Below are 27,591 nucleotides of genomic sequence, written 5' to 3' on the forward strand. Positions count from 1 at the left end.
CATCTGCAAAGAGCAGCGCAGGCACCCTCTCTCCGTTAAGCTGTGGGGAATCATTAGTACAACCATTCAAGTAATTGGGAACATCATTAATAAACAAAGAAAACAAGGTAGGGGCCAAGACACACCCTTGACGGACCCCACGTTCAATGGGGATGTTACGCGTCAGTTCGCCATTTGGACCCCACCTAATGTTTGCATAATTTCCAGCATGTAACTCTACTATTTGGGCCAAAAGACACCCTGGCAAGCCTGCCTCACTTAAGGTCCTCCAGAGCAAGTTGCGAGGGACGAGGTCAAATGCGGCTCTCAGATCTACGAAAGCCACATACAAATGACCTTTCCTGATATGCACGTACTTCCAGATCAAACAACAGAATCTGAATATTTGATCAATGGTGCTAGTCTTGCTCCTAAAGCCAGCTTGGAATTTGGAGATTATTTTTGCATCCTCCAGCCAATCATTAATCCGAAAAAGTAGGTGTTTGGAATAGAGTTTCTGCAAGATGTCCATTAGACTAATTGGTCTATAGTTTGAAGGTACCAATCTATTCCCCTTTTTGAAAATTAACACAACTTCCGCTGCACGCCAACTATCTGGAAAGCAACAATTTGTAGACAGAACATTAAACAAACGATTTACATAGGGAGCCCATACTTCGATGTCGTGTTTGTATAGATCCCCCGGGATTTTATCAGGGCCAGGTGCTTTGCAGTTTTTTAGTTCATTAATCGCCCTTATTGTTTCCTCCAGTGTGAAGTCAAGGGGTTCAATAGGAGGAGGGAACCATGGTATCTTGTTATCATCACCGTCATATTGTTTATAAAGGGATGTGAAGTGGGTCACCCATGTCATTTCATCCAAGAACGTGTCTTTTACAACTCTGCCTGCATGCCCCTCGTTTGCCACCAGCCTCCAAAAGGCAACATTATCATTAGTCTTTGCAGCAACTAGCATCTCTGACCAGATCGACTCTTCCCATAATTTTTTCGATGATTTTAGGGCACACTTATATACCTCCCTTGCAAGTTTGACTCCTTCCTTTGGTTTGCTTTTAATAGCAAGGAGAAGATTTCTCTTGGCCAGCCTGCATGTATGATCATACCATAATTTTCCATGGCTCCCCACTCTTATGTTTTGTTGCTTTTTCCTTGGCATTTTTGACAAGCAGGTTTTTAATTCACAGAAAAAAACATTGTGCAGTTCAATAAAGTGATCGAAGTGGACAGGTAAAAAAGATTGACCAGCCATAGGTCCGAACATTTCCCCAAAGAGAGAGTACACTGATGCTAGGGCCTTACCATCAGACAAAATATGGGGCCATTTTACTGCACGCCTGTTATTATTTACGTGTACATCCTCACATATTTTGACATTGGTAGTCTCAGATGATGGAATAGCTAGGTTGACAGTAATGTCACTAAACATTTGCACATCAATGTAAAGTTCTACAGGGTAGTGATCACTTTCCTCCCTACTTGCCACTTTCAAATCAATCAAATAATGCCAAAGGCTAAGGGAAACAAGTATGAAATCCAAATTACTATTGGATTTCGCAAAAGTTGGATGTTTTGACAAATCCGAAGGGAGGCGGCCATTGCATGCTCTAAGACCATGGTCTGCAGTTAGCCTTAGCAATTGAACGGCCAAAGTGGAGCACTTAACAGAATTTGGGATTTCAAGCTGGGGGATTTTGTACGCCTGATCCTCGTCCTCAAAAACATCATTAATACCAAAAACCGGTTCGAAATTGCAGTTGAGGTCGCCTCCCAGAATTACCGGAGTATCACCAACCACCTTATTCAAAAAGAGATCCAATGTTTCCAGAGTTGGTGAGACCTTGGAATGAGCAAGTGGTCTATTGTAAACGTTGACGATGTAACATTCATTTCCGTTTGGGGGTACAATTTTTAAGGCCAGGATATCGGGAGTTCCTGTATCTATAATTTCAACCCTCATAACCAAGGTGATTTTAAGCCATATAATCAACCCCCCTGACGGTCTCCCCCTATCAGACTGGACTGCCTTAGTGCCATAGGTTTTGTATCCGACTCTATGCGGAACATCTATAGCCCATGTTTCTTGCAGTAAGCAAAGGTCACTAGTATCAACATAGTCAGCCCATTCAGGATCCTTAAGATTTTTGTCTACACCAGCAATATTCCAGGACAAAATGAGCAAACGTGAGGTTAATCTATTACTGTGACAGGTTTGGACATCAAAAGCCGGCATAAGTACCGGCTGATGATGCACATTATCTAGCTGTATATCGGCACTTTGATTATCTGTCTTAGTAACCACATCTCTTAAAATACTGATGGTTCCCCCATCTAAACAACTCACATCCAGTTCGTGACATACCTTATCAGCTGCTAAGGACCTTTCCTTATTCTGGTGGTGGTCGTACTTATTACACAGTGTACAGTAAGTGTCATATAACCTGGGAATACAATCAGGCATAGTCCCAAGTCAATCAACAGCATCTAAACAACTATACCTGTTGAAGGTAGGAATACCAGACCACATATATCGTTCTGCCTGTCTAGCCAAGTTGGGTACATAACCGTGATACTGTTGAACGTTGTTCCAATTATGCCCATGTTGTATAGGCCTAGGTGGAGGGTAAAAAAACGATAAAGGCCTAGCTTCAATGGGTGGTGTATCACCATATGATTTCCATTTACAAATCTGTTCAGCACTATGGGGTTCCTCAAAAGAAATGACTATACAGTCACCCATAATTGATTTGGCCATGGGACCTACCCACGGCACCCTACGAACCATGAGGATTTTACTTTTCATATGGCCCGGAATGGGTTTGTTCGAGTTTAACCAATAGATCACTTTGTTTTTTAAGGATTGAAAATTCTCCTCATATTGGTTTTCTAATTCAGGTACCCCTGTGAGAACAATCACAAATGGGCTTGCGTCAGGTGGCAAATCTATATACCCTCCTTTAAAGTTGTTAAAAGAATGGCCAGATTGGTAGTTTAGCTTGTTAGAAACATTGACAAAAGGTCTATCAGTCAAGGGTTTAATACTGGAAAGGTTAGTATAAGGATTGGTAGGTGGATTAGATGTAAATTTCTGTGGAACGGGGGTGTTGGGAATAGGAGAATGGGTAGCAGCAACATTAGGCAGTTGAGGCGTTTTATTTTGAACATGATCCTCTGCAAAGGTTTGTTAAAGATATTTGCAGATGACGAAGTCGAGGGTATTGGATTTAATATGGCTGGTGTTTTTATTATCGATTTTATATTTGTGCTTTTTGCTATTCCCTCTTTGTTGTGCTGTATACTAGTTGGAATTTTGTTCAAAGGTATCACAGGAGCAGTGGCTGGTGCTTGAATAGGCACTATAGGTACATCAGTGCAATTAAGACTTAAGCTGGATAGTGTAATAACACTTTTTTCCACCTCAAGCAACTGGTTCTCAATGCCAGTTAACCTGACTTCTAATGGCCTGAGTAATTTCTTAAGCGTCTCCCATACCAATTTTAAAAACTCTTCCCTTCCCCCTTCCTGTTCTACCATATTTGAGGAATTTCTCTGACCCTCGTTGTCAAAATGGTCAGCCATCATGACCGAGTTTTGATCATCTGTGCTATCATTGATGCTTTGGACATTTGGGGGCGCTTGGTCAGACATATTATTGGCAATCGTTACATTAGATGTTTGCGGGGCAACCCCTATAATATTTTGACTAACGGCTACCTTCGCCTTTTTTCTAGCATAGGCAGATATGTGTTTCCTCTTTCTCTTATGTTTTGGTGATATCTTAACAGGCACCTGACTTTTATTCGGGTCTATTTCCACCGATACCTTTGACTTCCCACCATTTTTAATTCCCTCGATATTCCCTATCTGTGGATCCGAAGTTGGAAGACTTTCAGAAACAACACTGACAGAGGGACCCAGGGGAGCAAGGTCTTGATTAAAAGGGGTAGTTGTTTCCTCAGCAGTAGAATGAACCTCGACCAATGTGATAATTGGTGTAGGGCCAGTAGTGCGCTCAGGAGTTTTTGAGGAGGCAATGCTACCTAGGGAGGATTTTTTCCTTAGTGCTAGTTCGATAGAGAGCCTCCTTGCAGACTCTAATTCCAAGGATACTCTGTGCTGGAGTTTAGTGATCTCATTATCAATTGAAAGGCTTGTCCTTGTAATAAAATCGTCCAGGGTACCTGTAGCCTTTTTAGAGGATTTGGTAGACTTGCTCCTGGTTTCACGGACAGACATTATTTAAATTATAAGTGGTTTACAGTTAACACAAAAACACAACTGGTTGACTCACATGTAGAACCAAGAGGAATGGCCCGGTCCGGTCTTAATCGGTCTATAACGGCCTAAAACGGCCCTGTCTTTGCCCAGTCTTCGCCCCAGCCTTGGCCCCGCGCGCGTCCCGCGTGCGCGTTCCTGACTCAGTTTATCAAGGGGAAGGGCAGGTGGAGGGGGCGGGAAGAGGACCAGCTGCGGCCGATGAGCGCCACTCAGCACGCTGGTCCTCGCAGTCCCGCCTCTAACCTTAGTGCAAGGATCCGCTCTCGATGTGGCCGCGTTGGTGCTCCAATGCACGTTCAGGGACCCGGTGGCAATGTCCCAACCAGTGTCTTCCGCCTGCGAGCGGCTCCCGCGTAGCGGGGGCCGCGAGGCGTGGTGTGGTGTGGCGCAGCGGCCGGAAACAGAAAAGCAAAACCGGGACTGTTCTCCCAGCAGGTCAGCAAAGAAACCCAGGGAACTTGCACTCCTCGATGGTTTTATCAGGTGGAGGGGGCGGGAAGAGGACCAGCTGCGGCCGATGAGCGCCGCTCAGCACGCTGGTCCTCGCAGTCCCGCCTCTAACCTTAGTGCAAGGATCCGCTCTCGATGTGGCCGCGTTGGTGCTCCAATGCACGTTCAGGGACCCGGTGGCAATGTCCCAACCAGTGTCTTCGGCCTGCGAGCGGCACCCGCGTAGTGGGGGCCGCGAGGCGTGGTGTGGTGTGGCGCAGCGGCCGGAAACAGAAAAGCAAAACCGGGACTGTTCTCCCAGTAGGTCAGCAAAGAAACCCAGGGAACTTGCACTCCTCGATGGTTTTATCAGGTGGAGGGGGCGGGAAGAGGACCAGCTGCGGCTGATGAGCGCCGCTCAGCACGCTGGTCCTCGCAGTCCCGCCTCTAACCTTAGTGCAAGGATCCGCTCTCGATGTGGCCGCGTTGGTGCTCCAATGCACGTTCAGGGACCCAGTGGCAATGTCCCAACCAGTGTCTTCCGCCTGCGAGCGGCTCCCGCGTAGCGGGGGCCGCGAGGCGTGGTGTGGTGTGGCGCAGCGGCCGGAAACAGAAAAGCAAAACCGGGACTGTTCTCCCAGGAGGTCAGCAAAGAAAACCGATACAGATGTGTTGTAACAGCTTTTACCGCTGGTTTCTCCCAGTTTGATCTTTAAGTCTGTCAATCACGGGTGGTTTAATATTTTGCGGTGGGGCATCATATAGGTCATATATATGAAATTAAATTGTATATATTTTAGGTGCGTGTCTCAGGCTTCTCCCTCCCCTCACCCCATAATTGTTCGAAAGTATGAGCCAAAGTTTATGAAGTAGGAACTGTCCTGTGGAAGCCCACAGCTGTCCACCAATTGTTCAAATGGGTTCAGATGTTTCTCCAGATAGCAGTCCCCAATGTTCTCTAACCCTGCGTCCGTCCAAGGCCACAACTGGTCAGCTGTAAATAGTGACTTAGTGTCTCCATGTGACAAGCCCGCAGGGGCAGCATGGGAGGATATCTCGAGGTTCTCTACAGTTTGGTTAAGCATCTTTTCCAGGACTGTAAGGCAATGCATTGCAATAACGAGCGATACGGGGCGGAAATGAACGGGTATAACAATTTAGCCAACAATAGGCTGGGACAACTATCAGCTTTTGTCAGACGTGTGCCTACCTCGTTCACCCCCTCTAACCATTGTGCTAGCCATTGCAGTTGGGCAGCCAGCACATAGAGCTCAAAATTTGGTATCACCAACCCCTCTTTGATCATGAGATGCTGCAGCGTCTTCAACGCTACTCCCAGATGCCCAACACCAGGTCTCGCAGCAAAGAATTCAGCAAGGGAAACCAGCCTGGAGGCATCAACAATGAAACATTAACAAAAGTGTACATTAGCTGAGGTAACATAACCATGTTAGATAAGGATATCCTAGCCATAATAGGGAGATGCAGGGTACACTAGAATAGAGCACAGGATCTAAGAGATAAAAAAGGCCCTGCCCAGATTTCCTTCCCTCAGATCTTTTAGGGAGTGGAATATGTGGATACCCAGGTATTTAAATGAATGGCGGATCCAAAGGATGTGAGCTTGTAAGGCCTCCGGCCTGGTAGCGGGCCGGCCACAGGAAATAAATACATCTTGGTTTTATTAACCCAAAGGCCTGCTAGTTGTTCGAAGCTCACCAGGATCTGTACAGCCAAGGTGGTACCCTTCAGCTCCTCTTCCAGGTAAATGAGAAGGTTGTCTGATTAGAGGGAAATAATATGTACCCGCTCGCCCACATTAAGACCTAATCCCTCTCCCCCAATTGGACCCTCTCAGCAAGCAGCTCTATTGCTAAGGCGAACAAGAGGGGCGAGAGAGGACACCCGTGTCAAGTACCTTGGGAAATCTTGTATTGGTTGGAAATTGGTTTGCCAGTCTTAACCTTTGCAGTGGGTGCTGCATAAAGGAGCTGTGACCAACTCACCCACTCATTCCCAAGACCCATATGCAGCATTACTTCAAGCAGGTACTCCCAGCTAACCATGTCAAAGGCCTTTTCCAGGTCGATTGACAACACTGCCGCCTGCTGTTTGGATGGCGCTTCTGTGTGGTAGAAGATGGAGTAGAGTCTACGAAGATTATAAAAGGTACTGCTGGAAGGAATAAATCCATTTTGTTTGGTATGTATAAGAGATCTAATGTGGGGGAGCAGCGTGCATGACGGAACCTTACTAAGGATTTTAAAGTCTAAATTGAGCATAGAGAGGGCCTAAAATCCACTACTTTGGCACCTATCTCCTTGGATTAAGGGAAGGGGATTATGAACACGTCCCCGGTAATGTTGGGAAGTTCACCGCGTTCAAGTGACTCAGCATACAGGGTCACTAGTTGCGGTGCTAGATTAGTAGTATATTATTTGTAAGATTTTGCCGGGAGGCCATGAGGGCCCGGCGTTTTAGTAGGTGCAATGGCCGCAATGGCTGCACTGATTTTCTGTTGTGTCACTGGGCACCCCAGTTCTTCCTGTGTCTGGCGGTCTACAGTCCGCAGTGAAAGAGAATCTAGAAATTCTCTAATGAGGGACGGGTTGACCACTGCCGGAGCAGCATACAACCTCTCTCAATAGTTTTGAAAAGAAGCGTTAATTTCGTCAGGGTTATTGAATGAGTCACCTGTTTCCAACCTTAACTGTGTAATCAGTGATCCACAGGACTTTGGTTTAATTACCATGCTAGGAGCCGACCAGCCCTCTCCTCCTCCCTCTGCACTCTGTCTAGATACTCCTTATAACTGTGGCATCGCAGCCAGCCAAGAACTTTGTTATAACTCTTGCACATTTCTTGCAATCAAAGTAGGGAGGTGGGATCAGTTCCCTGGGCATTGTCTAACTGGTGTAATTTACCCTCCAAATCTATAATTTCCTGGCGAGTTTCTCGCTGTGCCCCAATTGACTGCCCCATGCAGTGACCCTGTACCACCACCTTGAACGCCTCCCACGCCGTTTGTGGGAAGAAAGGTCTCAATAAGTGCAGTCAAAGATGACCGATAAGGGGCGCCTTCCAGTGCCACCGGATTAAGCCTCCATGAAGGGATCAGGGACCGTCTCCCTAAAGGTTGATGAGTCATCAATAGGGGACTGTGGTGGGACAGAGTGCTCCCCAAGTATTGAGAGTGCGTGATGGAACCACTGGGGGCCGGTGTGCAATGAAAAGTGTTGAGCCTGGTGTGTACCTGGTTGATCAATAAAAAGAAGAAATATTCCCTGTTTCGTTTATGCTATACCCTCCAGATATCTTCAAGGCACCAGCAGTGTATCCAGTATCTGAACCTCCCAGGAGCGAGGAATGTGAGGGGTCGGCCGCTGTGTCCGCAACACAATTAAAGTCTCCTCCCAAGATTACCTGTCCATTCATGTGTTCATCCACCTTGGCTGAACGGAAGGTGAGAAAAGCGACCTATGATCCTTATTAGGCGCATAAATATTAGCCAATGTTATCTCCTGGCCCGCCAATCTCCCTGTCAGGATTACATACCTACCCTCAGTGTCTATCAAAGCATGTGTAAGATCAAAGGGGACCCCAGGCCTTATCCAAATGAATATTCCCCTGGCAAAAGACAAGAAGGATGTTGCAAAAACCTGCCCCCTACACCGTTTGTGCAATATTCCAGCTTCATCTTTTGTTCAATGAGTCTCCTGAAGGAGGGCTTGCTAAACGTACATCCATACGCTTTAAGTAGGTATAGGTATTGTTGCTCTTAGCCATGGATCCCATCCCTCATATGTTCCAGGTTAGAAACCTTATTGCATTGTGTGTGCGCACCATAATTGTGGTGTATCCCTCAACAGGAAAGCAAGGCCTTCCCCCGCCCCCTGCCCCCCAATCATACATGGTCACTCTATTCTGCAAGCATTGTAAAATGAACTAATACAATAACCCCCATACTGAACAACTCCCTGACCCCAGGGCAGTCCGACAACGGCCCACCACCCAAACTGCATGTAGAACATCGAGCACTAGATGAGGCCCAAACCCAGTAAGTTAAAGAACTTAAGGGAGTATGTCAAAATCAAAGGTGTAATTGGAGATGTGAGAACTGCACGTGGTGCCCTGGCCCAGGTGAACCAGCCCAGGTCCCGGGCAGTCTGCCAAGGCTCTCTGACCCCCCAGGGAGCCCACAAGGGTCACAGATCCAACTCAACATCAAATAATCTCGTCAGCCGTTTTCGGGATCAGCACTGACAATGTTACACTATTGCTGCGAAAAGAGTCTGATTCAATACCCTCAGTCTTCCTCGAGGAGCAAGTCCCAGCATCCAAGGGGATCTTTTTGTCCTGCATGATTGCCGCTACTATCTGCAGCACCTTCTCTCTCTCTTTCAGTGTGTGAGGATGACGGGCACTTTGGAGCACCCCGTCTGGAGTGCCTCCTGGATCTCCACCTGCATTCTCCGGCGATGTCATACTTGCTCATGCTGGGTGGGAGTCTCTGTACCTGTACGTTTCTATCCTCTCCCATGCTGACCTTGGATCCTCGCGAAAGTGTGCCTTCTGTTTTCTTCACTCTCTCGAACAGCTTCTTGTGCTCTTCTCTGACTAGGACCAATCCTACCGTCACTGTGCTGATATCTTGATGCAAGGTGGCCATGGTATCTGCAATGGCCTAGAGAATTTAAGCTGGATGTTGCTGCACTGGGCCGTCAGAGTCCTTCTGCTTTTTTGCTTGTGGGGTTTCATCTTATTCCTGGTTGGCCCCTGCTTGCGTGCTATTTGTTTGCCTTTTGCACTAGAAGGAATACGAGTGCTGTGCAACTGGACAGAGGTGCTTCAGGGACTATTGCCCGGGTTCTCCCTCCAATGCTGCAATACACCTCAGTTTCAATCTGTGCCGCGCAGTCACGCTACAACAGGGAGCGACTGCCCAAGCTCAACATATCATCAATAACAACTGATATCTTTTTAGTTAATTATTTATAAAGATGGCACATAGAACACATCATTGTGATCCCAAAAATTATTTCACTTTGGCTATTTCCTTTTCTTCTTGAGAAGTTGTTTTCTTTTTCAACTCATGTATCAAAAAATTCAAATTTTTTACAAACATCCTATTATTTGCATACCACACCCACCATTTTTAAACATTATACTTTCTGATCACAATTACGTACAAAAAAACTACAAATGACCAAAACACAACATAGAGCATGTAACAGTTAATGACACATTTTAAACACAGCCAAAAACAAGAAACCACCTAAATGTGACAAAAAGACAAGAAAACGTTTTCAACTGAAAAAACATTTTTAGAAGAAAATATTAGGCCTCACATTTAGGCCAATAAACTCTTTTACAGATTTTTATGCTTGAACACAACCAGGGAGGCTTTCCTTCTCATAGCACTCTGTAGAGAGGAGCCTGGGGAGCAGGACTCAGGGGCCATTGTTCATGCCGATGTCCTGATGACACAGGTACGGGACGAGGTCAATCCCTTTAATTTCCCCCGAAGCCGGCAGGAGGAGGAGTTCCGAGGCTTGACATCTGCCTTTTGGAACCTATCAGGTGGACCCTGCGTATTTAAGGAGGAAGTCATCAATAAAGGCAACATGCACGTGGAAGAGCTGGGAGACGCGCTAGAAAGAAAGAAGACACCGTGTAAGCAGCCCGCAGAGGACCGCTTACCTGCCCATGAACCGGAGGTTGCAGCCCCATCCCGTGAACCTCGACAACCGTCGGAAGCGACCGACACCGCGCTACATCCCGCCACACTCCAGGAGGAGGGTGGCTGGAATAGGTACGTCAGCGTATCCCGGGTCTCACTAAAGCGCAGGGGGGAAGGGTAGTTTAGCAGGACGACACTGCTTCTCTTTCTTTTTTCTTTGGCTTCCACCCATTTAGCAGAACCTGTGATCCCCTCACGTTCCCCACCCCATCCGCCTCCAGTTTGGTTCTTAGACGCCGTCCACTGACCCTTGGTCTGTTGTTGTTTTTCTTTTGAGCCTGGAAACATCCTGAAACTCCATCTGGAGCACGGACTGACAAACCGGTCCCTCCCGACTATCTTGGAACCGGTGCAGCAAAGAAGGACATTCTTGAACCAAACTCTTTCCATATTATTTGGTGGACAGATATTTGGCAATAAATCACCACACTCTTGAACCTAACGTGTATGAGTGCTTTCTTAGTAGTTCGCCCCCCTCACCTCTCGTAGGAAGCGACACACTTTTGTTGGTAATAAGTGGTCCACACGTTTCAAACCCAAAAGGAAATTCATGGGGTTCTCATCAGGACTGATAACTAGAAAAAATAAGAATTACGCTTGTATTACCAGCTATAATTCTAAAACACTATTGCTACACTATCACACCTTCTATGTAACAAGAATTACCTCTTTCTGAGATCAGCCAATCTCGTGCTCCACTCCAATCACACACTCAGTTGGAGAGCTGACCAAATCAAAAGATAAAATAAGTAAAAACATCTGTCATTTGTCCAAAGGTTCACGTGTTACTGTCTTATTTGTTAATTGTTGTGTCAGGCGGTATTCTCTCTTATGGTCAATCTCAATTATCTCCTTAGACATGTAACATAACATAAAATTGAAAAGTGATACATCAATTGTGATAAAACAAGCCAATAAAAACGTTTCTATTGTTGTATGGGATACCGAAGCTTACATTGTAAAAGTCCAAAAACAACTAGATGTGAAAGAATGTTATCAAAAAATTGACAAGGACCATACAGTTGACATACAGAGAGAGTTGGGTGCAATACTAACAAACGGCCTTGATCAAGGGTTCGTGGGACCCAAAGAATTTGAATTCTTAAATCAAAGAATCTCTTTGTTGTACTTCCTCCCCAAAGTTCACAAGAACGATACTCATCCGCCGGGGAGACCAATAGTCTCTGGTTGTGAATCAGTGTTAGAGCCGATATCTAAGTATGTAGATTTTTTTCTAAAACCCTTTATGGAATAAATACCATCAGATTTCATCAATAAGATAGAGCTAGTGAAGTTTGAGATTGGACAACACATCTTGGTCACATTAGATGTGACCAAATATCTTTATATACACGGATACCGCAGGATGATGGATTATCCGTGATTGAAACTTTCCTGGAAAAATGTCCGAAACCGAATAGAGTGCCTGCAGAATTCATAATGCAATTAGCTAACTTTGCACTTGGTAAGAACTACTTTAAGTTTGGTTTGTGTTTCTATTTCCAGACAAAAGGCTGTTCTCTGGGTTGTCCTTTAGCCCCAGAGCTGGCTGCTCTATATATGGTGACATTCGAGTAGAAATACGTGTTTAATAACAATCCATTTTCTCAACACATTTCTAATTGGGTCGGCTATATAGATGATATATTTATTATATGGACTGGGAATGAAGACATCTTGCTTCAGTTTCATGGATGGTTGAATGAAAGGACAGCTGATATCAAATTTAGTCTAAATTATGCACCTCAGTGGATGACATTTTTAAATGTAGGAGTCTGTTTCTGACGGAAGTTTAGTTACAACACTTCATAAAAAACAAACAGACAGAAACAAAGCCCTTCATTATACAAGGCACCATTCGTAAAGCTTAGGAGACAACCTTCCGTTTGGACGTTTTTAGGGATTAAATGTAAATGTTTGTTTAAAGATTAATATATTTTTCATGCGAATAAGTTGCTGGACAGGCTAAAAGATCATGGATACCCTAAATAACTACTAAAAAATGCAATGCAAAGAGCCTGGTGGAAACCCAAAGCAGTTCTTTTACAGAAAAAAGAGAAAGCATTTACATATCGTCTAGTTTGTGTGACCACTTTTTGCCCCAACACTAACTTTTAAAAAAAAGTTATTCATCAAAATTGGCACTTGATTAGGAATTTGGACAGTACATTCCAACAACCACCTTTGTTTGCACTTAACAAGGAAAGCAGAATTGTAAATCAAGTGGTCCGTGCATTATTACCAAGTAGTACCAAAGAACACACTGTGAGAGCAATTATGCCTGCAACCAATCGCGGGCCACCACAAGTGTGGCACTTGTGTATGCTGCGACCAAACAATGGAAGGCTCTGGAATTGGAAACATGACACATTTACTAATTGTAAAACAAAAAACATGGTTTATGGGGTGTTGTGCCCTTGCCCTAAATTGTTTGTTGGCAAAACCAACCAGGAGGTACGACATGGGATACCACAACACAAATCCTGAATTCCAAAGAAGGAGTGGTCAGCACCGTTGGTAAACCATTGGATCAATAATAACCATGATGAAAAAGATTTACAAACTGATTCAAAGGGAAGCCTTGTTAATTGTGAAATTGAATACAGCAGTAGATGGTCTCAATGAGCTAACAGTATTTTTTTATATTCAATCGGGCTCGCCAGATCGACCTCCTGATACATGAGGTGATTAGAATAATATATTTTGCAACCTTCCGCTTTTTCTTTCAAAAATAATTTAACTCATGTTTGGAATGAGGTAAATTCGTAGACATGAGTCAGGGACAGATTCAGGAAGTTGGAATATCCCGGTTTCTTCGGGCAGTCACAAACACACGCCCGCTGAAGGAAAACGCTGTTCCGTCTAAAGAAGCAAATCAAAAGCTACGGTAAGCTTTTTTCGCCTAACATGAGCTTGGCCATCCATTATATGGACTAATAAGATATAGAGCTCTGCCGCAAGCAAGATAAGACAGCCGGATCTGAAGGCATCCGTACACGAACGCTACATAATCGGTTATTTAAACAGCCTCAGCGAATCGTGATAGCATGCATAATTTAATCAGTGACACAACTCCCGAGTAAGACCTAAGAAAAGCAATAGTGATGTTGAGATACTTACCAATAAAATTCTCTTAGAAGATATTCTCCTACTAAGGAGGATGGTTAAGCGAGACATGAGAGGCTCAAAATACAGCAGTATGTATATTCCAACGAGGGACATAATGTACTAGCCAATTTCAGGAGAAGTGACAGTTATGCTGAGATATGCACCGCAATAGAATTCCCAGCAGAGATTATTTAGCCAATAAGAACCATGTTGAAAAGTGTGGTTTAAGAATAACGGATCTAAATAAATATGTGTTAAATAGCATTAGAATCTGGGCGATCTGGAACTAGACCTAACTCTAGATCAATTTTTTGGACCATTCTTCTCCAAAATTGGGACCTATATCATTTGATTCTATTTTCTACACAGATGTGTTGAAGAGTTGATACAGCGCTTTTACAGAAAAAAGAATAAAGACTAAAAGGTAGCTATTTTATTTCTTCAGTTACATGTCTAGGGAGATAATTGAGATTGACCATAGGAGAGAATACCGCGACACACAGAAGTAAGTGGTCCTTGCTAACAAAAAAGACAGTAACACATGAACCTTTGGACAAATGACAGATGTATTTACTTATTTTTTCTTTTGATTTGGTCAGGTCTCCAACTGAGTGTGTGATAGGAGTGGAGCACAAGAGATTGGCTGATCTCAAAAAGAGGTAATTCTTGTTACATAGAGGGTGGGATAGTGTAGCAATAGGGTTTTGGAATTATAGATGGTAATACAAGTGTAATTCTTGCCTTTTCTAGTTATCGGTCCTGAGGAGAACCCCATGAATTTCCTTTTGGGTTCGAAACGCGTCTACCACTTATTACCCAAACAAATGCAATGAGAAGGTAATCCAACCCTGGTTATGTTCAATCATAGAAATCTGTAAAAGAGTTTATATGATTGTTTGTGATGCTTGGAATGCAGTTGGGCTGTTGTAAATAGTGCACTGTTTGGTTTATTGGCCTAAATGTAAGGCCTAATAATTTCCTTAAAATTTTTTTTACATTGAAAAGGTGTTCTTGTCTTGTCACATTTAACTGTTTTCTTGTTTTTGTCTGTGTTTAAAATTTGTCATTAACTGTTACATGTTGTATGTTGTGTTTTGGTCATTTATAATTTTTTTATTTGTAATTGTGATCAGAAAGTATAATGTTTGAAAATGGTGGGTTTGGATTGTAAATAATATGTTTGTAAAAAATTAGAATTTTTTGATACATGAATTGAAAAAGGAAACAACTTCTCAAAAATAAAAATAAATAGTCAAAGTGAAAGATTTTTGGGATCACATTGATTTGTTCTATGTGCCATCTTTATAAATAATTGACTAGAAATATATCAGTATTGGCATTCTGTTGGTATTAATGATTATTGGGATCAGCCTTACTGATAAATGGCCAAAACCCCCTGCTGTTAGTAAGCTCAACGTATAGCAATCGCAAATTCTCAGATGTAGTGGAGCGGCTTCCCACCTGTGACTTTAGTTCTTTACATGGGCTCCCAGTCCAGGATAGTCAAACTGCTGGGTAATTCCCCAGCAACTCCACCCAGGGAACTCTTGTTCTAGCGCCACATGCTTGGTCTTTGCAGGGTGGACGCTCTAGGTGACTCATGCTTCATGGGGTGTAAAGACTGTACCCCACCACTTTTGCCACACTCAGCACTTGTCCGAGATCCTCAACTCCAATGCACTCAGACCAAGGTCCTTTCCAACAACTTCCGTGGCTACCGGGAGTTGTCCTGGGGTCATGCCACCACCCATAGGTACTCCCCACTATCAGAAGTCCCCTGCCATGCAACCACACCCCTCCAGGCCAAGTCCCAGACCTCACTCAGAGCACTACTGCAGGTCTGTGTCTCTTTCCAGGGGTGTAATCCACAGCATAGGCTGTAACTCAAACACATAAGGGCAACTCTCCCACTCTGGTCTAGTGAGTTCAGCTTTCTTCTCCAGGATAGTTTACCTCGCTGCTCTGTGCAGGTACTAGGCTCCCCCCTGGCCCCGATTCGGCTCTCGATAGGCCGCCCCACCTCCCTACCACCTTCTTTGCCGTAGGGCCTCACCGCCCTCAGGGCATCTCTCGCGTGGGATCCTCCTTTCCTGGCTTCTTTACCCATTATGTTGGCAGGACCTCGGGCAATTCTTCGGATCTCCACCCACGCCGCAGGCAGCCAGCCTGCACTGGGGCACACCCGGTATCACTAAACCACAGCAGCCAGCCCAGTGGTCCCAGGCTCTATCAATCTCCGTGGCGGGCCCCAATGGGTATGCCTCTATCTTGGAGGTGCTCAGTCCAGGCCGCCACCCACCAAGCTCCAGCGCACTGGCTCCCCCACGCGGCGGGAGACCCAAAATTGCCACTGGGGCTCCTATGATACCCAAGGCTACCTACCCCCAGTGTGGTGCCCATGTCCTGGCCGCAGCTAATATATCAGGACAATTGCAGGCCAGCACTGAGCTACAGGCTCATGTGCCCGCCATCTTTGGCGTCCAATCCACGCTACCAGAGGGAAATAATAATAATATGAACAGGAGGACTTACTGGTCCCGGCAGAGCCATCAGTACTAGTGAAAGCACCTCCAGCTCCCTTACCACCAGCGTCTTGGTGGTGGTATCCTTCTTGCCCTTGGATGCTGATGTAAGAAATAAACAAATTAAAATCTGAAAAACGCTCAGCAGTACAGTTAATCTCTGCAAATATATTTTGAAAGGGAGAGGCAAATGCAGTAACATTTGATTTAGCTTTAATAAATCAAATTGCCTCTCCCATTAGTATCGTGGACCTATTCCTTAATTTCCTAACCCTACTCCAAGTTTCCTAAACTACATTTTAGAACTATTAATAAATTGCAGCTAATGTTCTTTGCTTCTCATTTTATCATTGATCTCTCACCCTTTGACTGGTCTACTCAAACTGCCTTTTTTTTAATGCTGATGCATGCATAGTTACTAGTAACTTACCACACATCAGGAACATGTTTGAAGTTAGAGATTTGGGACATTACCAGCTAAAAAAAATAAAGGCACAGGGAAGTGAGAGAATGTGCTAGTTCACTAATACTAATGACTACCACTATCCTAGTGACAGGACAGAGGAGTCTCTGCCTGACTTCCTAAATATACAGTTCAAATGAGCGTCAACAAGTTATGTTATGTTATGTTATGTTAAAATAGATTTGTAAAGCGCACAGCTACTCTATAGAGTATCCCGGCGCTGAGACAGAAAAAATTGCATATGCAAGGGGGAGAAAAAACAAAACCCAAGGGTAAGCGGTTATATTGCTTGTTGGAAGAACCAGCTTTTCAATTGTTTCCTGAACGCAAGTAGGTTCGTGGCTTGCCTAAGCGGGAGAGGCAGCTTGTTCAGAGTCCAGCAACTTGCATTTGGAATGAGCAACCTCCTCTGCGGACTCTGAGATACTTTGGGGTGACCATAAGATGTTGATGTGCAGATCTGATAGATCTGCCAGGTACTTAAAAGGAGACTCTTCTGCGGATGTACTTTGCTCCCGTGCCATGCAAAGCCTTGAAAGCCAAGACCTGTTCTTTGAAGTGTATTCTTCTGTGGATAGGCAGCCAGTGCAGATTCTTTAGATAGTGGTAAGTCCGGTCTCTGGGGCTGAGACTCAAAACAGCCCTGGCTGCCACATTCTGCACCACCTGCAGTCTGATGAGTAAAAACTCCGGCAGGCCCAGATAAAGGACGTTGGCAAAGTCCAAACTGGAGATGATTAGGGCTTGAGCGACTGTCCTTCTGTGCGGGGTCAGTAATAAAATTTGAAACCACCGGAGTTTTTTCAAGAGACCAAAGCAAGTAACAGCAGCTGACTGAACCTGAGGTACCATAGACAGGGCATCGTCCATTTTTACTCCCAGGTTCTTTACTGTACTGACTGCTGCCTGGGGAGGGGACATGTCTTGGGGCCACCATTGTTTTCAGGCATCCAACGGGGAGGGGGGAGGAAAAGATGATTTCGGACTTGTCTGTATTACATTTCAGATGATTATGTTTGAACCAGGCAAAAGTTTCTTTCAGACACTTGTTGATCTTCTTCCCGTTAAACTCCTCTCCTTTCTTACAGGTGAACAGCAGTTGGGTGTCATCGGTGTACAATATTACCATGACCTCGTTCTCTTCAGCCAGGGTAACCAGGGGGTCCATGTACAGATTAAAAAGTACAGGGCTCAAGATAGAGCCCTGTGGCACACCCACACACAGGGGTGGCATACTGGCCAAGAATGGTGGTGACCAGACCCCCTGATTTCTACCCTCTAGAAAGGAGACAAACCACTTCAACACCGTGCCCTCAAACTCACACTCCCTTCAGCCTCTGCAGGAGGTGGCCGTGGGGCACGGTGTTAGAGGCCGCAGAAAGGTCTAGGAGGACCAGGACCGCTTTCCTGCTTGCAACCAGGGTCTCTTTGATGGATTCAGAGACTTCCAACAGGCTCCTCTGTACTAAGATTCTGCCTGACGCCAGACTGACTTGGGTGGAGCAGGTTGTTGGCCTCCGCAAAATCTCTGATCACTGTATGAACATATTTCTCAACTGTCTTTGCAAAGAAGGGAAGAAGAGAGATGGGTCTGTAGTTAGTTAAGACCATAGGATCAGCCGTAGGCTTTTTTAATAAAGGAATTATTTTCACGCTCTTCCAGCTTACTGGGACCTGGCCATTAGGGAGAGACGTGCTCAAGAAACTGTTTACAATGGGATTCAAAATCTCTGTGATAGAAGACAAGAATTTGTCCGGGCATGGGTCCACAGGGCATGGGCGGGAAGATGGAGAGGGGGGCCCTATCTACCTGACTCTGGGGGGTAGTCCGTAGAGTGGCCAGCACATCTTTTCTACCCGAGCCATCAGACGAGGATTGTATATTTATGATCATCTTCGGATGGAAAAAGTTAGCTAGATTACAATCCTCTCGTCAGAAGGGGAGAGAGCCTCATCGCAGCCCTTAGTGAGGAGAAACCTTTAACGCTGTCGAAAAATGTTCTGCTTTTGTTTCCTGCATATTCAATTTTAGAAGTGAAGAAACTCTTCTTAACTACCTGTATCTTTTTGTGGTAGTCTCTTAAGGCCTCTTTATAATTCCTTTTATTTTCCGCCTTAAAATACTTCCTCCAAGCTCTTTCCTGGTGTTTGCAATCCTTTCTGCATTGACGCAGGGTATCTTTAAACCAGGGGGCTGAGCATCTGATGATTCTAGTAGGGCATGGAGTAAGAGGGGCACAGGGTCAGGGTGCCCTGTGCAATCCACTTTACAAGAGCCTCTGCATCCAGCTCTATGTCACCAGTATGCGTAGGAGGATGTAGGTCTAGTTTGTATTTGAGAGCAGCCGGGGTGATCTTGTGAAAAGGCCTGGCGGTGGAAGATAGCTGCTCAACCTGAGTCAATAAATGCTTCTTCAATTTAGGTAGCTTGAAACTGACCAGATAGTGGTCTGACCAGAGTAGAGGTAAAGGAGTCTCTGTCTGAATTTGACAATTCGCAAATACCTGATCAAGGGTATGACCTTTCACATGCGTGGGAGCAAATACGCATGGTATAATATTGAACACATCCAGGGATTGTAGAAGAGAAATCGTCTCCGGAGTGTCCCGTTGATCCATGTGTACATGAAAATACCCCAGGATGAGGAAATGTTTAAATCTGGAGGCCACTGGAGCAATAACATTGCCAATGGACTTAAAAAAAGCCCCTGCCTGCCCTGGGGGTCTATACAAGAGGACTCCCGCAAGGCACTGATGGGGGTACCTGAAAACATTTAGCCCCTTCAATTTCCTCCATGGGAATACAAGTAATGGCATGTCCAATTTGCTAATAATAGCAACTCCACCTCCCTTACTTCCAACCCGATCTTTCCTAAAAATGAGGTAACCAGGGGGGATGGCTGAAACTATTGTCGTATTCGACGTGTCCGATAGCCATGTTTCAGTCAAAAACAAGAAATCTGGTTTAGTCTTGAGTAATATGTCATGAATATGTCAAGCATGTTTGTTAAGCGAATAGCAATTTAGAAGTAGAGCATTGATGTATTGTTGTTTCTTAGACATAACACCCAGCTCGTCCTTTCTTTGTGTATTGGGCACAGACATTGTATTCAGCGTGTCTTTAGTGTCGCCCCAACTGCAATGTTGACAACATGGTAAGAAATTGCTTATCTCTACATCAGTCACATTCTTACACCAAAGAGTAGAGCCCAGCTCAATAAGTGTCTCCCTGTCGTATGTTATTACCTTATTTGAAGATGAGTTAAAACCAGCAGAGTTCCCAGCCCCAACCGCCTCCGGGACCCTGATGATCGCAGACGGGCTTGCCTTTGGTGTGCCTTTGGGACGTCCGCTGCGTGGCCGGACTTCCATCTTGTTTAAATGCCGTGCCGTCTGCGGAAATGATGGGGGCAGGGGGAGGAGCCACTTGCCTCCACAACAATCGAGCACTAGGAGACCGTGGTGGACTGGGGGACCGGCTACGATGTGACACGAAGTGCAAAGTGCAAATCAGCGAAGGTAAAGGAAATGAAAATTCCCAACTAAACAGTTCACAGGTTAAAAATAAGTACGTTTTAAAATAGTGCTCAAGTGCGACCAGAGAAGCAGTAGGGGTGCGTTACAAGCCGCCTAGCAAGCTTTGCGCTGCCAGGCCTCCAACCTGTTTATATGCTGTGCCGTCTGCGGAAATGACGAAGGCAGGGTGAGGAACCTCATCCCTCCACAAAAATGGGTCACTAGGAGAACATGGTAGACCGATGACCGGCTACGATGTGACACGAAGTGCAAAGTGCAAAGCAGCAAAGGTAAAGGAAATGACAATTCCCTGCTAAACAGTAGGTTTAGGTAGCACAGCTGAGCACCTGTCTACTCTAGGATCATCGCATCATTTTATTAGTAACATAAACCTAACTTCCCCGAGTGTGAGCAGCATGCTTGCTATGGGGGAAAAATTATTAGCATAGATAGAACACAATAAATAAATATTTATTACACACCCAGACCCGCAACCTTCAAACCCAGCAGGTTGGCCAGTTCCTGATCCTGAAGGAGGAGGTTTTGGACCTGTGCAGTAGCTGTTGCTGTGTGTACCGGACCCCAGAGCGGTGGCATACAGCCAAATGGATTTATGCTCTCGGATGCTGTACCAACTGGCAGGCCTGCTGCCAGGGTGACTGGAAGGTAGCGTTGCACATATAAACATATGCAGCCACCTTCACCACTGAGAAGATGGCGCGCGGCTGTAACCCTTCACGGCATAGCCGACTGCAAGGTAGGCAGCTGTGGCTGGTGGTGCTGGTACAGGTGTTACTGGTGCTGCCAATCACCTCCTCTGCCATGGAGCTGGGTGGGAGGAAGAGAATATTAGTATAGGAAGGAAATAAAATGTGAAAGTTAAAGACAAAAAAATTGAAAAAGGACAAAAAACACAAAAAACACAAAAAATTACAAAAAAGCATAAAATGCACAAAAGCATGGTAAGATAATAAATAAAAATGAGCAGTAGATGAATTACAGAGGGTAGGATTTAACAGATAAAAGAGGGATTCAAAACCATAATCAAGCAAAAAGTAACCCTGTGCAGAGCAGGCGGTGTTGCTCTATGCGGGGCTCTACGGAGTTGGGAAAAAACTCAGTGCCGTTACGCTATGCTCCTCCCACAATAAATATCTTTAAATAAAAATAAAAATTACAATTAAAGTAAAATAAAAGCCCACTTATATTTATTGCAGCGTCACCAGGCTTCCCTCCTCCTCCTCGCCATAATCTCCTACGTCAGATATAAGTCATGGGACTGCTTTTATTTAGCTTTAATAGTAATTTTTATTTAAAAATATTTATTGCTGGGGTTGGGAGGCAGGAAGGTTCGGGGCTGAACTCCACTCCGCTGCGTAGTCTGAAGAGTTTTGAGGACTTCGCATTCTCCGCGGAACGCGGATTATGCAAAAATCTGCATCCTCCGCCAGCAGAGCCGTGTTCGTTGCCCAGGATTACAAAAATGAAGATGGGCATGCCCATGCGAACTGCGTAGTGCCGTTTGCGTGGGATTTCTGGCACGAGAAAGCACTTCAAGTTACATATCATGAACGGGTGCGGCGAGCCACTCGTTCTTCTTTGTGTAGCACAGCCAATTTTTTTGCCACTTCACTGAGTTCAGTCCAGCATGACTACACAAATTATGCCCAAGCCTAATTGCTATATATATTTCAACAGGATTTTACTTTTCAATGTCTCGGGCGGACTTTGATTCAATTCCTGATGATGATCCCTTTATATATGAGGATCAAAACACCATTGACCCACTGAGTAGGACTGTTTTTAAAAAAAAGTTTAATAAAAGTACAGAATTATCTTTTGTTTAAAATATAAATCTGAGTTATGAAGAACATTTACGAAGGAGAGTACTTAGACGAGATAAAATTAAGATAAAGGAAGAGATAAATTGTACAAAAAACTTATTGAGATAATGTCCTAATTCTGTACTCACAAATTGCTTTTTTATATTTTAGAATTAAGAAAAAGGAAGAAAAAAGAAAAGAGAAGAAAAGGGAAAGGAAGAGAAAAAAGAAAGAAAAAAAGATACAAGAAAATATGTATTGCATATTCAGTTTATATAGCATAAAATAAATGTTACGTCAAATAATACCTTATTTAATCTATTAACTTCATGTCATATAAGTACTTTCCTCATATAATACCAATTATACAATAACCTGTATATATGAACAAACAGGAAGAAGAAACACAGTCATGGGGGTGAAAAAACATTGTGGAATGCTTGGCAGGTTTATAGCTTTTGTTTAAGTAACTAATGAGCAGAGACCAAAAGAGGCCTTTATTAATCATCTGTAAGGTAGAAGTGGCTGATGCTGTATCAAGTCTATGATGAGAATAAAGAAGGTTCCACCAACCAGTAACAGTGAGATTTTTGGCATTCTTCCAGTTGGATGAAATAACTAGGGGTGGGCGGAATGTGCGTAATCGCGTTGCGCAAATTTCCGCGAAATGGTGTAAAAATCCGCGAACACGCAGAATTGCTTGTTCGCGATGCTTTTTTCCTGTTGCCAATCGCTGTTTGCGTGCTCGGGGGGAAATATCTTGCGAACACGCATTTTTAGAACGTGAACAAGCAAAACATTTCGCGAAGTCGCGGAACGCTGAATTTTGGGCAATTTGGCATTCATCGCGGAACGCGGAATTACCCAAATTCCGCGAGCGAAATGGAATTTATCGCCCAGGCCTAGTAATAACTTAAAAAGCAATGGCAAGTAACAGATCCCAAAATTTACCTAATTTAGAATCAGCTGGCCAAGAGCATGAGGAGCTTCTGAAAAATATGCACTTAATATCAAAGGGAAAGTTGATGGAGCAAATAGTTGAAATAATTCTACAGGACTGAACCCAAAAGGATGTAATTGGTGGACAATGAAAAAACATATGTAGATATGTGCCGGGGAGGGTATTGCAAGACCAGCACATATTTGAAAGAGGTGGGTTGTACTTTTGCAGACAAAGTGGGGTAATATATGACCTATTATAAAAATAATAAAGGGTTTGTGTAGTACTTGCATTACATGAGTATGGTGTATCATGTACAAAATTAGACCCCAGACCTTGAAAGAAAAGAATTGCTGAAAATTAGTCTACCACATTAACTCAGTTTTAGATTTGGGACAGGAAGGCGGGATGTAATGCAGATATTTATATACATATGATGCTTTGAGTGATGTCGAAAATGTAATTGGATCAGGAGGCGAGGATCAAGTGGGAGATTTTGATTGATTGAGCATGGAAATAGTTGCAAGAGAACACATTTAAGGGATTCGTATCTAATGGCATAAGTAGAGGAAAGATCAAATTTAGATTAAATTTCCAGTAAAGAAAGAGGAGCCATAGCACTCATTAATTGTTTGACTTGATTTATACCTCTAAGAACACAACCCGAACGATTCGAAATTTGGATACGTTAATTATGCCAAATAGAGGACTCCAAAAAATGTTGTACCGGAAACATGGAACTTTTAAGTACACAGTACACAGTACCATACTAGTGTTCTTGATAGTCAGAGCAGAAAATGCCTGATGAGGGTTTGAAAAGTATACTAAAGAATGAAAAGGGAAGGGTGACGTAAATGAGTCCTCTAATTTAAGCCAAATATTATTAGGCGAAAAATCTGCATCTCTGATACAAGGTAGAACTAAATTGAGGACAAAAGCGGCATGGTATTGTTGAAAGTTTGGAAAACCTACGCCACCCAAATCTTTAGGTTTGCAAAGAGATGCGAAGGAGATGCAAGATTTGTTCACATCGCATAAGAAAACGGAAATCAACTTATTTAGTTACTTGGGGAGGCGCGCGTGATGCGACCCAAGATGGCCACCTAATTCAGAGGCTCTGCGCCGCATCAGACTCCTCTGATGTGATTTTGGTGGTTCAAACGCCGTTTTTGTTTTTTTGTGGGCATTTCTATCAATTGAAACACCTGCTAGCCAGAAGGATGTCTTCAGTGTCCTGTTTACTCTTTGTTGGACCCTAATTACTGCAGGTCACACTGTAAGCTCTCTACCGGCTGTCATTTTGTGTTTCAGTCAGCATGCTTTCTCCTCAGAAAGCACTTTGTTTTATTTTGGACTGTAGCTTTTTGATAAATGTATATACTTTTTCTCAATTATTTTTCTACTGAATGGTATTTTCTCTGCTGGAGCGGAGCATTTGCTTAGAAAGACTCTGCTGCCTGTGAGATGCTTCCTGCAAACCAGTCTTTTGCTCTTCCCATAATGCTTCCTCATGAAGTTCTCACAGCCGTAAATAGAAATTGTGCAATTGGTGTCCTCTCATCCTACAACCTCCACTGCCACTACATCTAAGGCACAATTATCTTCATCTACTAACAAAAGGATCAAGCAGGATCTCCTTTCTCCATCTAAATCTATGTCCAGTGTTTCCTTGGACATTGTTTTGGAGGGGATACGTGTGCTGAGACCATTTATTGAGGAGATTAATACTCTTCTACAGTCTCTAGATAACAAATAGTCAGCTATGGACTCTCGTCTATCTTTGGTGGAGCAACAAATAAGTGATGTACACAACTCATCGCCAGAATTGAATGCTTGGAGAAAGAGGTGATGCACCTAAAAAAATCATCTGAAAACCTGAAAAATAGGAACCGACTCAATAACCTCCGCTTATATGGCCTTCTGGAAGGCCTTGAAGGCAAGAACCCTGTTTCTTACTACACCACGTTCCTTCCACAGCTTCTAGACCTTCCCATGATGACCAAATTAAACATCCAATGTGCACATAGACTAGGTCCTCGCACTTTTGGAATTCACTGTCCTTTTAAAAGTCCTGAATGCTGCCAAACTTAAGAAACAGCTTTATTGGTGTGGTGCAAAGCTGTTTATTTCTCAGGATTTTTCATCTGCCACTGCTAAATGAAGAAAGGAATTCCTGGACCTTTACTCTCCTCTTCGATCTCTTGGTGCTCCTTATGGCTTAGTCAACCCTTGCTTGTTTAAGGTCACCTTCTTGAACAAAACTTCCTCATTTGAGAACCCAGCTGACCTCAGGAAATTCATTCACTCCCACTCTACATCCTCGTTGGAGATTGCTGGTCCTTTCTCCCACTCTTGACTTTAATAGATCTTCTGTTATGCTTGATCTCTTGTGCTTATATTGATGCATGTCTCCTTGGCTAATCACTTTTTTATTCCCTATTGTTCTTACTACAGGTTCTGTGGAACTCAATTGTGTACCTGCCTCATGTTCCTGCTCCTATGTATGTTAAATACGGCATCCTGGTGTGGTGCGTTGCCCCTTATTGGGCGTGCTGTCTTCTTTGTCCATTGCCACTCCTCATTTTACCTTTTGTTCCCCTGTGAAGGTTCGTATTACAGTCCTCAGGTTCTGACATGTACTCTCTTCTTTTCTATCCTTCCTTCCCTTTTTCCTTCTTTCCTTTCATTGTTGTTTTTCCTTCCCCTTTTCCTAGTGCTAATGCTACTGCAAATCTTTCTCATCCTATCTATCTATTTTCCTATACATGTCTCTTTCCTCTTCATTGTGTTTTCTTTTGTTGTATACTTGATATCTTTCAGTCCGGCATTCCTTTCCCTTTTAATGACACCGTTGCAGTTCTCTCTTTTTTTTCCTTTCCCATTCACTCTTTTCACTATTTCATTGTTTAACATGTTGTTTATTTATATACACTTGTTTTTCTACATCCAGAATTGTTTCCTGGAATGTGAAAGGTTTTATTAACCCTATCAAAAGACAGAGAATTTCATCCCATCTCGTTTCTTATAACGCACTGAAACAGAAGCATTAAAATTGAAAAAGGGTTGGGTTGGTTCTGTTTTAATCTCCCCCACTCCCACCAAAATAAACTGAGTAAATATATTATGTCATAAAATGTATTAAATTAAAGTTTTAGTCCAAGAAAGTGACACAGAGGGGAGATAATTATTAGCTAAATTGCTTATTAACAATGTTTCTTTGACGGTAATTAATATTTACGGCCCAACCCAGCCGATTATAAATTTTGTACTACTGTTACACAAAAATGGATTCAATTTAGAGATGATTTCTTTATTTTGGGAGGTGATTGTAATCAGATTATTGACCCCTGTATTGACTGCCAATCCCAGGTATGCTTCATTCCTCACAAATCCCATAAACAATTTTTCAACGCTATATCTCAATCTCACCTCGTTGATGCATGTAACGTTATCTAACCCAGATGCTATTGATTTTTCTATTTTCTCCCCACCTCACAATTCTTTTAATTTTATATCCCAAACTTTATCTCCAAATCTTATCTCTGTCTCTATCGAACCTATTGTCATTTCTGATCATGCTCCCGTTGTTGCAGACTTTGACTTCCTCCCCCTACAACCCATGCCTTCCCGATGGCCTTTTAATAATTCTCTTTTACTGAACCCAACTTTCTCTTTATTTTCATCTTTTTTCGAAGAATTTTTTGTTTTGAATAATGATCTCAATGTTTCACCTCATTTATTATAACACTCTTTTAAAGCCACGGCTCGTGGTTTTATTATAGATTTTGTCTTGAATAAAAAGAAACATTTTCTTCAACAACATAAATTGACACTAGCAAATATTAAAGCTCTGGAACACAACTTTTACACCACTCCATCTGATTCTACTATGCAAGAGCTTGTTCATACAAAACTGAATTTTAATTAAAATATCTACTGGTAATGCCCGATGTATACTTTTTCATACCAGTGCTCGCTACTATGGCGGTCGTAATAATGGTGGTAAGCTTCTTGCTAATTACAGTAGAATTCTATTTAAATTTTTCTAATATATTACTTCCTAAACGTTTTCATCTCTTAATCTTTCTTTCTGGCAAAACGGATGGTACCTTTCAAGAAGCCACGATTTGGTTGATTCATAAAGAGGGTTGCGACCCTAAGTTTTGTAAATATTATCGCTCTATATTTCTGGTTAATGGGGATTATAAATTATTTGCTAAACTGCTTTCTTTAAGGCTAGAACCTCTCATTCTTCACTTGATTGGTAAATAACAATGTGGCTTTGTTAAAGGTAGATTAACTTAAAAACATTCTTCATTATTCCTTGATGTTCTAAACAAGATACATTCTCTTTCTTCTTTCTTAGCTGCAATCTCCATTGATGCAGAAAAAGCATTTGATATGGTTGACTGCTCCTTTTTATCTAATTCCCTTAATTGGCATGGCTATGGTCCCAAGATAATTTCCCTTATTTTCCTCCTATATTTGTCTCCTAGAGTGTTGGTGTTAGTCAATGGTCGTACCGCTCCCTAGTCTCCTTTACAACGTAGAGTTCGTCAAGGATGCCCTCTATCTCCTCATCTTTTTATCCTAGCTCTTGAACCCTTTTTATATTCTATTTGTAATAATTATTCTATCTCTGGACTTCCCTATGGTGAGCAGCATCTGAAGCTCTCTGCCTAAGCGGACTATATTTTACTTTTTAACTCCAGCCTTGAAACATCTGTTCCTCCCTTAATGCAAGAAATTGTTTAATTCTCCCTGGTTTCAGGCTA

General features: G+C 43.4%; 1 protein-coding gene across 7 annotated transcripts in view; it reads left to right on the forward strand.

The window, feature by feature from the left end:
- Positions 1 to 27,591, forward strand: part of LOC144772708 (uncharacterized) — a 1,708,106-nt gene that overhangs the window by 1,597,544 nt on the left and 82,971 nt on the right. For 5 of the 7 annotated variants that reach the window (XM_078657210.1, XM_078657211.1, XM_078657205.1 and 2 more), the window contains one exon: positions 22,048 to 22,474. The exons of the other annotated variants lie outside the window; for them this stretch is intronic. The gene's annotated coding sequence lies outside the window, so the exon portion shown is untranslated. Of the gene's footprint in view, positions 1 to 22,047; positions 22,475 to 27,591 lie in introns of those variants that run through there. 7 annotated transcript variants of the gene reach the window in all.

This window comes from Lissotriton helveticus, chromosome 8 (genome assembly GCF_964261635.1).
Source record: "Lissotriton helveticus chromosome 8, aLisHel1.1, whole genome shotgun sequence".
NCBI classification, from domain to species: domain Eukaryota; kingdom Metazoa; phylum Chordata; class Amphibia; order Caudata; family Salamandridae; genus Lissotriton; species Lissotriton helveticus.